This window comes from Panthera onca, chromosome A1 (assembly GCF_046562875.1).
Source record: "Panthera onca isolate mPanOnc1 chromosome A1, mPanOnc1 haplotype 2, whole genome shotgun sequence".
Lineage (NCBI taxonomy): Eukaryota > Metazoa > Chordata > Mammalia > Carnivora > Felidae > Panthera > Panthera onca.
Window position 1 is genome coordinate 48,668,176 of NC_138339.1, and position 18,085 is coordinate 48,686,260.

An 18,085-nucleotide genomic window follows, 5' to 3' on the forward strand; every position below is an offset into this window, starting at 1 on the left:
TTACCATAAGTAGCTCATAATACTTGCACTTGTAAGCAGATAAAAAAGTAGCCTATCAGAACCCAAAAGCAGCCTTCTAATTCTTGCCCATTGGTCCTCAAGGAGCAGAGAGAGGAAACGTGGGCATACACCCAGAAGGCAGTGATCAAAAGATGGTCATCAACTGAGGAAGCTACTCTGTCCATAAAATCCTAGCATTTCTGACATTTGGAGCACTGTTTGGTCAATGCTTATGTTTTCTCATGAGTTGCTCCTACTGAGTGATTCCACAAGTGCCCTAGGGTACTCAGAGAGAGGTGGGTCTAGGTTTCTAGCAGTAATAAGGTATCAGGGCAAAATACGCTCATCTCCTGTCCATTACAGCTCCCCAAATCCCATCCCATTACTAAGTTCTAGAGGAGGAGATAAATAGATAGGAAAAGAAAGATGTTACATTATTATGGTTACTGGTTTGCATTGCAATGTCCTGCTACAATAGGGTCACTGGCAACAAGGACGGAAAAGCCTGCCTGCATATCATCTGTCTCAGACGCCTCCTCACGCTCATGCACAGCAGATCCATCAATACTGCAGGAAGGTGAAAGAGGACAGAGCCTCAGGACTCTATGTTCTCATGGTATTTTCAGTGCAATTCATGAGGCTCTTTTAATGCATTTGCCTCCTCAAGATGTGCTTCAGACAAGCCCACACGATCAATGATCGAGTGATGCCCAGTCACTTTTTCATAGTTTGGTAAACCAACAGGTCTGGAGTTGCATTTTAATAGCACCTCTCTCTTATAATCCAGGCTTTTTTTTTTCTGCCCAAGAAATTTGAAGACAGAAAATAGATTCAAAAGTTTAACACAAAAACAAAGCTAAGGTCCCAGGTTTGTAAACTTTTTAGTCAAAAGTATTTAGAGCAGTAAATATAATGTCATCGGAATACCAATTTAAAGCTAATAACGATCAGGGGAAAATGATAATAAATGCACAAATCTCAAAGAAAAATGTAGTAGTGGCAAAGAGTTTTTCTTTTTGAGTCTTCAGCAATGTTATTAGAAACTCATTAGGAGTCAATTACCATTTAATTTCTCTACAACTTCCAATTACGGTGTTGCTGTCCAAATGTTCCTGCATATCACATTGGCCATTTAAAATTAAAATTTTGGGGGTGCCTGGGTAGCTCAGTCAGTGTCTGACTTCCGCCCAGGTCATGATCTCACAGTTCATGAGTTTGAGCCCCACGTTGGGTTCTATGCTGACAGCTCAGAGCCTGGAGCTCCGTGTCTCTCTCTCTCTCTCTCTCTACCCCTCTCCTGCTCATGCTCACTTGATCTCTCTCTCAAAAATAAATAAATATTTTTTAAAAATTAAATACCTTTAAAAAAAAAACAACAACTTAATTTTGCCATTCCCCCTCCCTGCCACCAAAAGAGGGTCAATTTTGAAATACAAATTCCAAAATCCCTTTTTTGACAACTATCGTCCAGGGAAAGCAGAGAAGCTAGGTGAGTCCTATAAAAATGCTGGCAGCTAAGAACAAGGATGCCCTCTCAATCTCCCCTCCCTTTGTAAAGCTGAGAGCAATCCAAAGTGTTTATCCAAATCTATTCTTCAACAAATACCTGTTGCAAACAAGTAAAATGTATGCAGAAATACTGTCAGCAAGGCAAGTGGGGTGGGGGGGTAGGGGGTGGGGCAAACACCATATTTGTGACAGAAAAAAAGAGACCCTAAAAAATGCAATTATCTGGCATGCCTTAAAGCTAGTCATAACTATTTTAAATTACTTTGTATGTAAATATCAGTTATCCCAATGGGAAAATACAAAACCCAAGAGGAAATGCCTAGAAATGATGGAGTTATAAATCTGGTATTATAGTTAGTAAAGTTATACAGTACAGAAAAGCCTAACTCCTTTTCCACACCCCCAACTCACCTTCAATTCTTTCCTGTGAAGCATATTTGCAAAGTAGAGCTTTCTGAAAGTGGGGGTGGGTGGATGGGGAATAACTTGGAAGCAAATCAAAATAACAGCATCAGACAAAAACCACTAAGACCTATCTTCAAATCAATTATTTGCCCTCTGGGGATGAGGAGCTCTCAGGACAAGGTATTTGTAAATATTCTACTGGAAATATATATTGGAGAGAGAGAGAGAGAAATCACGCACAAGTGGGAAAGGGGCAGATAGAAAAAGAATCCCAAGCAGGCTCCATGCTCAGCACAGAGCAGGACTCAGGACTCGAACTCATGAACAATGAGATCATGACTTGAGCTGAAATCAAGAGTCCAGATGCTTAACCGACTGAGCCACCCAGGCGCCCCGTTTATTGGTATATATTTGGTTTGCTTAAACATAGCATTGTATCTCAGTCTTTGCTGTCATTTCATTCTTCTCCCAAGACCTCACCTTCATCCTCAAGAGGTCCCAACCAGGAAATATTCAGGGAGAAGGTTGTTGTCTTGCCATAAACTGCAGATGGTAAAGAAGCAATAGATCTTATTTTGAAAATCTTGACTACAATATAGACAGGAGAATTTTCAAAGTAGAAGTGAATAAACTTTGATTATTTTGGCTCCAATATTCTTTGGCCAATAAAGGAGAATCTCAAGTCCTCTGATCCTAAATAGTCAAAATCCTCAAGCAATAGAAAAAATACACACACACACACACACACACACACACGCACACACACACACACACACACAAGTGGGATGATTGTTTAAAAAATCTTAAGGGCAGAGACATTTTGGAAGAGAGATCATCAGAAATGCTGCAGATGAAAACGACAAGAAGCTAACAGAGATTCTCTCCTTAACCAAACATTAGACTTCTCAAAACCCGTTTTGATGAGGCTTCCTTGTTGGGCCTTGTTTTTGAATGCAAGAATCCCCAACTGTCAGAAGGGAATTGATAATCTGACCAAATTCCTCGTCCCTCCCCATTCCCAGGATACCCCATCACTCTGGCCCACCTTAAGCAAGACTCCTGGGATGTTGGCTCCACTAGAAACTCCCCATTAGCAATTTCCCATCCACTGACCCCCAGCCTGCTCCTTGGTTCTAAATCCCTTCTTGTTCATGTTATATTTGGAATTGAACCCAGTTCTGTATTGAGGTCTCTATTCCCCTATTGCAATACTTCCTGAGTAAATCTGTTTTTACCACTTTCACCGCTGTTCAGCTCTGGTTCACCTTGACAAAAATCACAGAAGCACAACAAATAATAAAAAGTGTCCATGGGAGGGCATTTCTGGGGGTGGATTGCATGTTTGTGAGCACCTCCTGTCTTTTGTGGGGTTTTGGTTTTGCAACAATTGACCTTTAGTGTTCAAGCATGAATGCAGTTGTGTCTTTTCTTTTTGTTTTAAAGTATTAGCTCAGAAATTCTCTCCTTCTAACTCTTCCACAAACATGGGTGCTGGCTGTACAAACTCAGGGATTCCTGTGCCTTGTAGGCACCAAGTCGTAAAAGTGACTCTTTTAATCAGAAAGGGAGCCAAACTGGGGGAAAAAAGTTACCATTCTGAGTAACTGATCTAAAAAGAAACTTTCAAGGTGGTCAGGTCACTTTGAACCTAACTGGCTCAACTTTTTTTCTTCAGCCTATAGTCTTCAGTGACTAGTGAATTTCAGAATGTTACCCTAATTACACTTTCTCTTCTTCATCTTAGCAATTACTAAGAGTAGAAACAAACATTTGGAAATAGTTTTAACAAAATCCAGGAGAGTTATTTGTGATTTCAGGGTGGGTCAAGGAAAAAAAAAATTAATGATACAGGAAATGTGGTTACCCCAGAAAATGCCAATCCCCATGCTTTCTATTCTGTTTTCTTAGTGATGTGGAGCTTGTGTTTGAAATTGTCTTAAAGGGCAAAAAATAGTGACGTAAACTAGAAAGGCAGTGATGAGGATCTGGATTCCAGCCTCTATTTTGGCAAAACAGAGGGCACTCATGGGAAATGGCAGGAGCTACATGTGGAAAGGGAGGTGGGAGGCGAGGGGGAGGGGATGTACAGCCCACAGAACCCACTAAATGCCCAGCCAAGGAATGACAATGGAATCCTCTGGGCACAGTGACCTGAAGATTTTGAAGAAAGGGAAGGCCTTGATTGGAGTTGTGATTTAGAAAACTCCCTGGAAGCACTGGTCCTTGATGAACTGACAGCAGAAGAACACCATAGGCAGAGAAACCAGTTAGGAGGCTATTGTGACCGTGCAGACAGAGGATAATGAGGGCCTAAACTGGACAAGGCAGTAGGGATGGGAGATGATGGATACCAAGAAGCCCTGGAAAGAGAAGCAAGACAACAACATGCTCAGTTTGGAACATGCTGGCTTCCATGAATGGCCTTTGGAACAGAGCTGTTTGGAACAGCGGGACACAAGGGCACAAATGGGTGGCAAGAACCAGAGAATCAGAACCAGCTAATATTCATTGAGTTCCTGCCAGGTACCAGACCCCTTGACCTATATATGAGGTATTGAAACCGCAAATTCGTCTATACAGCTAAACACATCCAGCATACTGCAAAAACAAACCTAAAAGCACAAATGGAGCTTAGGAGCAGCTCTGCTCAATCAGCTAGGACTGCAAATGGCTTCACATATGCCTCCCCAACCTGGTAAATTCTTTCTCCCACATACTCAGGTTCCTTAGCCACAGGGTCTGGCCAGTTTCTGGGTTAATCCAGTAGCCCATGGCATCTCTCCTGAGGTTGGAGTATTGTTAGCTCCTAAATGCTGCTGCTGGAACAAGGCACCGGCTCACCCTGACCCCAAGAGACGTTTGTATTCTGCCGCTTCCTTTCCGTGCATCTCAGAGAACTTGAACAAGAGTAAATTGTTCCTCTGCCTTGGTAATAGCCTTCTTAAATTATCCCCCATTGTCATGGCCCCCAATCTGGGAGAAAAGTCCTCCTCTCAGGAAAAAGACTAAAGTAGACCTTAACATTCAGGCCTGTTTCACTCACTCTTCTGGCTTCAGGAAAGCAGGAAATTTCTTCCCTCTGTTCCACTCCCTACATAGTAAAACTGCAAGTTAACAATGGTGGGAAACATCCTACGTGCCCGCCAATATGTGACTGGTCAATAAATTATGGATCCTTCATGCAGCTAAGCACCATTTGACACTTAAAAATTCAAAACTTGGGGCACCTAGGTGTGGCAGGGTGTAGCCTTTAATGCAATTTCTACTTCTTTGTCACCTATATATGGTGACACATAGAGTCTGATTGGACACAGTCCAAGTTACAGGGTCATGTCAGAGCTAGGCATTGGTGTATAGGAGTTGATGGGGCCACCCTGCCTTCCTTTGTTCTGAGGAGGCCTCCACCACATTCCTTAGGGAGGGGCTCTCCCTCTACCACACGGGTCCAACACTGTTTTTAAGTTACAAGCAATCAATCTCAGAATATAGTACCCATAGTTTTGTCCCAGGAGTGGGTGAGTCAGGAGAAAACGAATTTACAATGAAAGGACTCTATTGGCCACTTGACTTCTTCTATCCTATGGAAATTGGTAAAAACAAGTTTTCTGTTAATGTCTTGTTACCAGGATACCATTTTTCCAATTACTCACAAAGAGCAGAGATGATTAACCCTGTGATTTTCTTCCAGCAGGACTGTTCAAAATTGCACTTCCTGCTATCCACGGAGGTTAAATAATGAATTATGAATGGCACAATGATAATGAAATTCTCAGAATGAACTTTTGTAAGCTTCAAATAGGTTTTCTTGGTAGGGTGGAAGGGGGCAAAGAGAGGAAAGGGAACTATTAATAGTGCGAAGTTCTGATGTACTCAATTTGATTTTATAAAGCAGTGAGAAAGTCCCCAGAGCCTCTTGAGAATTTACCCTAATTCCATTCAACAAACATCAAGCCACCGTTCTGGGAGATTTCAGAATCAAATGCTGTAGGAACCAATTGCAATGGTGCCTGCTGCCATATTACCTTTGGAAGAGCCTCTGGAATTTCCACCAAAACAGGATTCGTTACCAAACTCTGGCCTCAGCAGCTTTCCCTACACAGAATGGGAATCCGTCTGGAAACACCTACCCTGCGCCATTTTCCCTTATATTGAGTTCACAGGAGATCTGTGCGGCCCTCAGGTGAGCCCGCCAGGTGCAAATCATTGAGAGGCAAAAGGGGGTGCAGCCAGTCCTAGGAGTGTCTGAAGGCTGAGGCTGGGCTCTGCTTGCAGCCCCACCATGCCAGCAAGCCAAGGAAAAGCCATAGCAGCCCTTGAGAGCTTGTTAAAAAATGCTGAATCATGGGCCCTACCCCAGAGCTTCAGAATCTGCAATTTAACAAGATCCCCAGGTTATTCATATGCACAATTGAGTAGCACTAGTGTTAAGTAGGTAATGAGAAATACTGGCTGCATTGAATACAAAGCAGCAGAGGAAAAAAAAAAAAACCCTCCCTTTTCAGCCTAGACTTGCAAAATATTCAAAACTTATTGTTTTCTCAAATTTTGGCATGACACTGATGCCCTTGGGAAGATACTCCTGCAGAGAAGCATGGCCTCCCTAGTTTACTCTGTGCCAAGGAGTAGAAGGTATAATAAGACTGCAGTGAAGGTTCTGTTCTAGGTTGAATTGCTAATTTTGTTTTGATCTCATGCAAGTTCACTGCCCTTTCTGCCTCTCCTTTTCACCACCTGGGACATGAAGACTTTAGAAGTAGACCATCTTCTCAGCCCCCTCCTGGGCAGTGACAGTCTATAGTTCTATCCATGACACGAAGTGTCTGCTGTGAAGTCTTCAGATCACAGAAAGAAAGAAATGTCCTCCAATTTCTCCCCTTCATTGACCCCTAGATTAGACAAGGCCCTCTTGCCAGAGCCTGTTGTGATCTTTCAGGCTTTCTTGGTTGTGCTTAGCGCCTATCAGTCTGCCAGAACTCAGATTTACCTTGAGGCCAGCCTGGTCTGCATTTCCAAGACTCTTTTCTAGGGGGTTCCTCTTAGTCACTCAAAGACACAGATATGTAGAAGTCTAAGCTTCTCTCAGGACAAGGATAACGTATATACAGAGAGAGAGAGACAGAGACAGAGTTTATGAAGATGAATAGTTTAGCTTCTTTGGTATTTGCTATGTAGGGATAACTAAGATCAATTTAGCACAACCCACATAAGCACAGCTGATTACTCTTACACAGAATCCCAGGGTAAAAGGTCTCCTTAAAGATCAAGCACCCCAGGGGCGCCTGGGTGGCGCAGTCGGTTAAGCGTCCGACTTCAGCCAGGTCACAATCTCGCGGTCTGTGAGTTCGAGCCCCGCGTCAGGCTCTGGGCTGATGGCTCGGAGCCTGGAGCCTGTTTCCGATTCTGTCTCCCTCTCTCTCTGCCCCTCCCCCGTTCATGCTCTGTCTCTCTCTGTCCCAAAAATAAATAAAAAACGTTGAAAAAAAAAATTTAAAAAAAAAAAAGATCAAGCACCCCAAATTATATTTAAATATCCCCTTTAAAACACAATGACAAACACATCTTTCAGTCTCTGTTTTAATATCCCTATTTTAAGGAAAACTAATGACCTCTAAGGCAGCCCATACCATTCCACCTGCTTTCTTCTAGAAGTTTCCCTCAGCTTATGCATCATAGATCTGACATCTTGTCACTCTGCCTACTGGGACTATTTTTCCTCATAATGCTCCATAACCCCTCTTCTTCAGGGTAGCCTTCCAGCTACTGTTCTCTAATTAAGAATTCCCAGTTCCTCCCAAGACATTGCTCCAAATCTCTTTAGTAGGTTCATGTAGCTTTTCAAGAGCAGCAGCTGGACTTGAAATCTGTATTTTGGACGTGGAAGAGCAAGACTCATTGTGGCTGTGTTGCTGGTTCTCTTTTTCAAGAAGGAAGTGAAAAGGCACATGCCGTGGCAGGATGATTTATTGAGATAGGGTTTATGTTTTGTTCTTCCTATTTGTCTCACCAGGCTACCCAGACCAGGTAGTGGGACCTTTGTGCTCCTGTACTTCTGGAGAGGTTTGTATTACAAAGTTCAGAACAGCAGTTGCTCTCAGAACACTCTTGGCTTTTGTTTTCCAGGATCTTTTTTTTTAAGTTTATTTATTGTAAGAGAGACAGAGTGAGTGAGCCAGGGAGGGACCTAGAGAGAGGGAAACAGAGGATCTGAAGCGGGTTCCATGCTGACAGCAGACATGCAGGGCTCGAACTCATGAACTGCAAGATCATGATCTGAGCCCAAGTGGGATGCTTAACTGACTGAACCACTCAGGTGCCCCTGTTTTCAGGATCTTATACTCCTGGACAAACTCGGAGAACAGAGAGAGGGGAGTGCCCTTGAAGCAGGAAGGTTGAAGCAAAAGATAAAAAAGAGGGGATGCTCCAAAAATGAAAGGGGATGGAGATAAACCATAAAGTAGCGATGTCCTTTGCCATGTGGTGCTGAAAAGATGTGGCATCCCATGCAGATAGTGATATTACATTTTCAGTAGCCATGCGATATATTGCTTAGGATATGGTTTAAAAGCTTCAGCTCCAGGGTCAGAACATCTGGGTTAACACTCTGACTCTAACTCTGGGCGAGCTTGTGACCTGCCAACATTTCAATTTCTTTATCTATAAAATGGAGATGATAATAGCAGCTAGTTTGTAAGGTTTTGTGAAAATTAAATAATATAATCCATGTAATGCTCCTAGCAATGTGTGTGGTGCATTCTAAGTCCTAATTAACTATAATACATTGACGAAGTTGAGGTGAAAACATTTGACAAAATTCAACACATCATAAAAATGTAAGTCATCATCATTAAGAACTTGGTGTTTCAGTTGGCTTGGAAAGAAATTTCCCCATTTCTTAAAATAAATTAAACACCTGTATCTAAACACATAGAATTATAACAACAAAAGGAGAGAAAACATTTACATCCACAGATGGGGAGTATTAGTTATTTGGGCCTAAAAATAACCCGACACTGTCATATAACTCAGATTCTGTTCCATAAATAATCCTGGGAAGATTAAGTGATGGAGCATTAAAGTACAGTGCTCAAAACTTCTTTTCTGCATATACATCTGAATATGAACATCTTTAAAATTAAATAGTTTTCCTTCATCTGCCAGGCAGATGATACAAAGGTCTAATCAATAATTCATCCTGGCAAAGAAACTCATTACTCAGCCAAGGTTATGACGAAAATCCTGTCAGGAAGTCTTGTTTTGGCTAAATAAGACAACTTAATTTAGTGCAAAGTGAATAATCCAACTCTAAATCATTCATTCTGGGATTCAACATTATGGATTTGTCCATTAAATATGCATCCCAGGCCTGGACATGTATTAACTTCTGTATTGCTTGGCCCTGAGGGATGGCCAACACAGTGTTTTTGGATTCTCTTTGAACTTACCAGGTCTCCTGGGCAGAACAAAACACCAAGTAAAGGAGACTTTTGGAGAAACCAAGAACTTCAAGTTGGAAGTCCTCAAAGCCAACTTTCCAGATATTCTGGTGTCCCCTCCAAAACTACTCCAAAGGCTGGTCATCCTCTTCTGCAAAAACACTACTGTTAATGAGGAGTTTACTACCCATTTGAGTTAAAACTCTTAACATTTCAAGAGCAGAAAGCCCAAATCAAGCTAGCTTAAGCAAAATGGCAATTTATTTCCTCTTATCACACAGCATGAACAGTCTTTTAAGTTCATACTAAACGTTTAGCTTTTACTTTTAGCTTTATACTTTTAGTCTTGGCATGATCAGGACTCAACCAATATCACCAGGGTTTGTTTTTTATTCCCCTATCTGGGTTCCACTTCCTCTTGAATAGTCTCCCTTTGTGGTGGCACAACAGTGGCCACCTATTCTCTCGTAGCGGGAAAAGATCAACATCCTGCATAATGGAAACAAAAGTCTTAGAATCAGGTCTTTTTGGCTCCCGTTGGCATCACTTGGGCCTTGTGCACATCCCTGACCGACCCGTTATTGTGGGGAGTGAGGTGATGTAGTGCTCTGATTCTCCAGGCTCAGTTTACATGCCATGGTTGGATAGGGGATGAGTCAGGTGCAAGGGAACTACAAATAATTAAAGGGCAGAAGAGAAGTATCAAAGAAATCAGTCCAAAATGAAAGGCAGAACAAATGAATGCTAGGTAACCAAAATCCTACTCACCGCAATATTCTAAATTATTCTGGCAAAGCGTTCCTTTGCTTAGAAACTAATTTTTAGAATTTAAAATTTCCAGTCCTAAATTTGCCTTCTGGAGTAACATAGAACAAGACTACTTCCTCTTTCCAGTGGCAGTTCCTCAACCATTTGTACACGGACATCAAATCTCCCTTGGTCTGTTCTCCTCCAGGTTAAATGTACATACCAGGAAGTATACTTTTGGGATTGGAAACAATTCAATGCAGGCTATTAAGTAGACACTAATCTTACTGATACTTACAAGACACTAATTGTATCATGGAACTAAATATTTTTTGTTGTATTCATCTTTGTTTCAAAGAAAATGGTTTTATTAATAATTTGATAATGATTAGCATTGGCAAGGCTATTGGGAAAATAGACATTTTCAAGAACAATTGGTACTGACCATATTGATTAGGTAATTTAGACTAATCATTGAAGACACAGAAGCCTCAACAAAATATTTTTCAGTGTTCTTTAATATGTCAAAAAGCTAACAAAATAATGACAAATCACTAGGACTCAACCCAAAGAAAATGCTAAATCAGAAAGGTAAGTCTAGAACTCAAAGTTGCCTTTGTTTTGAAAGTGTTTTCTAATCTGGAAGGAATATCTGCAAAGTTGAATGGTGGTTTTGGCTACCTCATGAAGTTAGATGAAAAGTGTCAAGGTTTAGGGGCATCTGGGTGGCTCAGTCGGTTAAGGAACTGACTCTTGATTTTGGCTCAGGTCATGACCTCTCAGTTTCATGAGTTCGAGCTCCACATCAGGCTCTGTGCTAGCAGCACAAAGCCTGCTTGTGATCCTCTCCTTCCCTCTCTCTATGCCCCTCCCCCATTTACACTGTCTCTGTGTCTCTCAAAATAAATAAATAAGCTTAAAAAAATCTTTTTTAAAGTGTCAAAGTTTGGAACTCACAAAGTTAGGGACTTTGATGAACCACTACTTAGCATTAGCTAGGTCAAAAAGGGCTGTCCCCTCAGGTTAAAGGTGAACCAGTAGTAACTCTGGTCTCTCATGAACTTGCAACCTGGCTTCAAGTCATCTAAGTAAACCATGGAACCGTGAACAGTAAACTAGAGTTTTGGTGGTCTGAGACTGATGACACACAAAAGCACCTGGCAGAAGCAAATGCAAGTTCTTTCTGGAGTAAATCACATTATGCTGGGACTCAAATTATTCCTGCAAATAATTTTCAAGTGCAATAACCTTTATACAATCAAGGTAGCCAGGCACACAAGAAATTGAGACACCATGAGCAAGAACATGCAGAGACAAAGGACAACAGAAACACAGCCCAAAAGACCCAAAGGAGTGGAATTTTCAGACAAACATGCTTCATATTTTCAGAGAAATAAAGTTAAGCTTGAGTTTCAGGTCCATTCAATGGAGAAAAGGAGCATCTCTTCAATAAATGGTGCCAGCAAAACTGGATTTTCACATTCCAAAGAATAAAGTTGGACTCCCTACCTCACATCATAAACAAGTCAAAATGAACCAATGACTTGGGGTGCCTGGGTGGCTCAGTCGGTTAAGCATCCGACACTTGATTTCAGTTCAGGTCATGGTATCGTGGTTCCTGAGATTGAGCCCCACATCAAGATCTGTGCTGACAGTGTGGAGCCTGCTTGGGATCCTCTCTCTCCCTCTCTCTTTTCCCTTCCTTCACACTGCTCATGCTCTCTCTCTCTCTCTCTCTCTCTCTCTCTCTTTTTCTCTGTCTCAAAATAAATAAATAAACATGAAAAAAATGAATCAATGACCTATAAGACTAAACCAAAACACTCTTAGAAAAAAACATAGAGGTGGGGCGCCTGGGTGGTTCAGTCAGTTAAGCGTCTGACTTCAGCTCAGGTCATGATCTCACTGTGTTTGTGAGTTGGAGCCCTGCGTCGGGCTCTGTGCTAACAGCTCAGAGCCTGGAGCCTCCTTCAGATTCTGTGTCTCCTCCTCTCTCTGCCCCTCCCATGCTCATGCTCTGTCTCTCTCTGTCTCTCAATAATAAAAAAATAAACGTTAAAAAAAAAAGAAGAAAACATAGAGGTATATTTTCATGACTTTGTATTTAGAAATAGATTCTTAGATATGACACTAAGGTAATAAGCAACAAAAGGAAAAATACATAAAATGGACTTCATTAAAATTAAAAACTTTTGTGCAAAGGACATTATCAAGAAATCAAAAGACAACCTATAGAATGGGAGAGATTTTCCTATCATATAACTGATAAGAAATCGATATCCAGAATATATAAAGAACTCCCACAACTCACAACAAAAAGACAAACAACCCAATTTAAAAATGAGCAAAGGGCTTGAATACACATATGTTCACAGAATATATACAAATGACCAAATAAGCACATGAAAAGATGTTCTACGCTATTAGTCATTAGTGAAGTGTAAATCAAAACCAGGAGATTCCACTTCATACCGACTAGGATGGCTATAAGGTTTTTTAAACAGGTGAATAACAAGTGTTGGTGAGGATACAGAAAAATTGTAACCCTCATACACTGCTAGTGGGAATTTTAAAAGGTAGCCACTGTGGAAAACAGCGTGGTGGCTCTTCAAAAAACTAAATATGTAGCATTACCATATGACCCAGTAATTCCACTCTTGGGCATATATGCCACAAAATTCAAAAGCAGAGACTTGAACAAATACTTGTATGCCAATGTTTGCTGCAGCATTATTCGCAACAACCAAAACATGGAAACAACCCAGTTGTCCATCAACGGATAAATGGATAAACAAAATGTGGTATATGCATACAATGGGGATGTTATTCATCCTTACAAAAGGAATGGGGTTCTGATACATGCTACGACGCAGACAAACCTTGGAAACATTATGCCGTGTGAAATAAGCCATACATAAATGGACAAATAGGATTTAATTCCACTTACATGAAATATCTAGAAGAGGCAAATTCATAGAGACAGAAAGTAGAATGGTAGTTACCAGGGGCTGAGGGAAGGGCGAATAGAGAGTTATTGCTTAATAATTACGGAGGTTTTGTTTGGGATGATGAAAAAATTTTGGAAATAGATCATGGTGATGGTTATACAACATTATAAATGTAATTAATACCACTGAGTCGTACACTGAAAGTGGTTAAAATGGTGAATTTCATGTTTTTTCTTATATATCCATAGTTTTAAAAATTATCTATTTATCTATCTAATATAGCCACAATTCAGAAAGGAGAAGAAATCCAGATAGAAACCAGAGCATTTTTCTTTTTTTTTTTTTTTCAGAGCATACTTCTTATATTCTTCATCATTTCGCAGGGGTGGAAAACCCCCACATGAACCAAGATATATGAGATGGATTTAAAATTGAAATAAAAAATAGCCCAGCATATATTTTAAGGGCAATAAAAATTCAGTACATGGTCCACTCTCCACATTCCCAGTGTTTTAAAATCATAATTCAAATTCAAAATGGTGCCCTTGCCATCTTCCTAGATTCTTCATCACATTGGAAGTCCAAAGGGGTGTCTGGTACCAAAGGCATGAATGAAAGGCAGGGGAGGATGGCGAATGATAACCGTAACTGGCGCACAGAAGCTGTAGGAGTGAGTGATGGCATCACTCAGGAACAATTTAGCATGTAATGCAGGATTCAGCCAGAGCCAGACCTCGGGCAGGTGGGGGAAGCTGAGGCTAAGAACCAGAGGGTAAGAATGCCCTGGGGTTGACCACGGTGAACCAAGAAAGAACAAAATCAGAGCAAAACTGGAGCTGAGACCAGGGTCCAAAGACAAAGGTAAAGCAGGATCAGAATCGAGGAAGGTGGCAGGACAGAGTGATTAGCAACCAGGCTAGCTGCCATGAGCACTGTTTGAATGTGAGCCTCTGAACCACACTCTCAGAGGGTCCACTGCTCCCTGCTTCAGAACTGCTTCAGAACTCTACCACAGTCATAAAAAATTCAGGTAGTAGGGCCCCAATTCCAAGTCACTGAATCTGCATCTCTGGGGGTTGAACCCAGGTATATGCATTTTAACATGTTCTCAGATGGGTCTTAGGGTGTCTAAAGTATGAGAACCCCAGATCAGGGGACATATGTGCAGCTTCTGAGATAGACCAGAAGCCCACAGTTTCGACATGCCTGTTCTCCAAGTGCGCTGTAGGTACCTCCCTGGGGGACTCTGCAGGTCCTGCCAGCAACTCTCAACTAACATAGACAGGTAACTCTAAACTTGCCGGGGCTGCAGAGTGCACTAACAACAGTGCCTGCTAGTCTTAGAGCACCTACCCTGTGCCAAACACTGTACCAACTGCTTTACTGGCATTGCTACATTGAATGCTTACTTATGAGGGTCCTGTTACTATTCCATGTTTATAAATGATAAAGCTGAGACTAAGAGAAGCCAAAGCAACTTGTCCTGGGCCACCCAGGTGGGCAAGAACAGCTTCAGGTTCTAGGCCAGTTTGACCCAGAGAGCTCGGTTCTTTCCATACACCAACATGTTACAAAATTTTCAACAATAGTTTAAATTAAAAAAAAAAAAAAAAAAAAAAAAAGCAGGGGGCTGGTCGTGGAGGTTGTAGCATTAATTGATGGTGAGACTTTGGTTAATTAAAAAACTTTTCTCAGCACAACATACCAAAGGCATGGTAGTAAAGTAAGAAAGATTCTGCTGTCTTTTCTAATCATCTTGATCCCCGAGCCAGAAGGTTTTGTCAGGTAATGTAATCTCGTTCTGGCCTTTTTTTTCATCTAAGTGAAGAAGGGTCTGAGATTAAGTTTGGGAGGAGATTGAAAACCAAAGCTCGGAGGAACAGATTAAAATGATTCCAGGCATCCTGAAGCAGGAGGAAAAAATGATAGGACTTTGTTGATGGAACTGCTGAAGGGAGATAAGACGCATCTCAGAGGGACCAGGGAAGAGAAGGAAAGAAGCTGAGGAGGGAACAGAGATAAACAAGGTAGAGAGAGGAGATAAGAGGCATCATGAGGACTGAGGGCCAGGCAGAGAAGAGGAAGGCAGGACCAGAGGCTCTGCAGGAGAGTAGGACCCAGGCCCTTTGCTTTCTCTTTTACCCAGGTATGTTTTTAAAGGGGAAGGGAGCCAGATTCATAGAATATTTTAAGTGCCAGATTCTGATTAGTCAATCTTTGAGCCTGAACAGATAGCCCCATTGAAAGTAAAGCTAAACTTGAGTCCCTTCAAGAATGGGAGACTCTTTGGGCTTCATGCCCTCCACACTGTCCCATCCATTTCCAGGTTGGTCTAATCAGACAAACTTAGAGAGGGAAGACATTGAACCTCACTAAGGTGATCAGGGGAAACCCTAAGACCCCCAGTCCAACCCCATCCACCTTACACAGGATTACAGTCATGAAGAGATCAGTAAGGCACTTTATATACCTGGAAGGGCCAGAGCACAGGGGTTGAGGACATGAGCTCTGAAGCTGCTCCAGAGTTTGAATCCAAGCTCAACTGCAGATTAGCTACTTTACGATCTGAACTTTCATTTCCTCATCTGTCCAACAGGGTAAAACTGGCAACCCCCCTCATAGAGAGATTAAATAATGCATGTAAATTGCTTAGGGTAGTGCCTGACATACAGAAAGTGCTCAAATAATATTAGTGATGACTGCCAGCCCTGTTATTAGGTTCAAGCACAAAGCCAGGTGCACACATGAAAATACTTATCCATTGGATTGAGGAGGAATCAGGACATTTGATTCCCACTCTTGTGGGAACGCAGGCAGTGACTTTGTCTCTCTGTTCTTGCATTTTTCTCCCCCATCAAATGGAGATATCCTCCTCTTGTGACACAGAATACCATAGGTTTGGAGATGCTTAGAAACAAAAATGGGAAAATGGCACAGAAATACACAAGAGGTTATTTCCCTTACTGCACCATTGCTCTTATACCAAATTGCCTACTCTCTGCCATGTTTATGAAGCTTCACTGCAGCTAAGAATTTTTGCTATAATTTTCTTTCACCTACTAGGGCTGAATGTTTCTGCCTCATTCCTCTATTGACTTCCGATACTCACATGAAAGGCACAGTTCCCCAGCTTCAAGAAGGTGTGTCTGCAGAATTTCTAAACTTTTATCCTTTTTAAATCTCTTCAATCTTTTTGCCTCTCAGATACATTAAAGACAATCCAAATATTTGGAATCATGAAATGTGTAACACAGATGAAATGGTTCTGGAGACTGTAAGCTACCTGGGAAGAGAGACTAGGTCTGTCTAATTCATTACTATACCCCAGCACCTAAAATGGCTCTTTGGCACATAGGAGACACATTAGAGCGATGACAGCCATCTTGCAACCATGAAGAATGAGCCAAAAGAAGTCACAGAGACTCTACTATCTCAACATAAATCCGGATTTCTAGGTATGTGAAATAATTCAAAGTCTTTAAGTCACTACTTTTAAGTATTCTCTTACTTGCAGCTGAATACATTCTTACTAAGATAATGAGTAACTCTGCCCTGAGGAGGGTCTCCCATTATTTTTAGGTACAAGAGGGCAGATAGTTCCTTTTTACCAAGTTCCTTACTCTGCAACAAAGTTTTCCATTTAACCAATCTCCCATGTTTCTTTTATAATCTTAGCGTCATCTCCTCATTATCCCCCTGAAGTCTCTGAAAGATTAATAGCACCACCTTGACCCCTAGACATTCTTTCTCCGTTTATCTTTTCTGTTTTCTCATTATCACTTTCCACAGACCAAATATTATATCTTGATTTTTAATTACTTTAATGGGCCTCATCCATACTAATTGGGACATTTAGGTCATTATCTTGTCTCCTCAGATCTTCTTGGACAATTTTATTGATCATTTCTTTGAGCAAAATCATGTGGGGGTACTAGACCCACATAAACTTGTAACTTAGGCCAAAAGCTGTCCTGATTAATTAGCAACATTACCTTCTGGCGCAAAGCTGCCCTGTCTTTAGAATCGTGGCTCATAGTCATTGCTGAGTATTAGCGTTATCCGAGGTGGCATAAAAACTCTTGATAGCCAGGTCTCTCCCCCCTCCCCATGCCCATTAAAATCAGGATTTCAGAGGGGAGTTGGACATCAGTAGTTTTTAATACTGAAATCCCCATATGATTTCAACGTGCTGTCGACTTTGAAAATCAATGCTTTAGGCCAGTACTTCTCAACCTAATGTTTGTATGAATAACATGGAGACCTTGTTAAAATGCAGATTCTGATTCTCTGGCTCCTCTAGAGGTGGGGGAATGACATTCCGCATTTCTAACAAGCTCCCATGTGATGACAGCAGCATGGTCTGAGCCCCACATTCTGAATAACAAAGGTCTAGAATCTAGAGTTAGTAGTCCATTTTAAGACGGGATCTAAACAAATTAAACTCCACTTGGGTCCCACTGTGGTGAAAACATCATCGCTGCAAGAAAGCCAAGAGCAGGTGATTGAAAGAACTCCAAGGGTGGTTGTTTTCAGCTCTAGTTTAGTTATGGACTCAGGTGGACCAATCATCCCAGTTTGCCCAGGACTGAGGGGATTCCCAGCATGCAGGACAAGGACAAGTCGCCCTAGTTATGGTAGTGTTCTTCAAAGAGCAACAGAACAGCCAAGTTTTACACTTCTACATTCTGATTCCTCTTTCTGGGAGTGTCAGTCACCCTAGGGTCAAGGGTTTGCTGGGAAAGATGGGTCAAGGGAAAGAAATGCATGCACCAAGAATGTAATGTTACTTCAGAAGGGTAAATAATCAGGCAGATCCAGGTGGACCTAGAAAAATCCAACGACAGGTTTGTGACATGGCCACAGAGGTAAGTCCAGGCGAGATGGTTTAGGTCTGTGCTCTAGCACTGGTTTACTGTGTAGCCTGGGGTAACTAAGGCCCCCTGTCAGGGCCTCGGTTTCATCAGCTAAAACATGGGAGTTGAATTGTTGGATATGTGGGTGTCTTCCCTGCACCCACCCCCCACTCCACGTGCAGCACCTCAT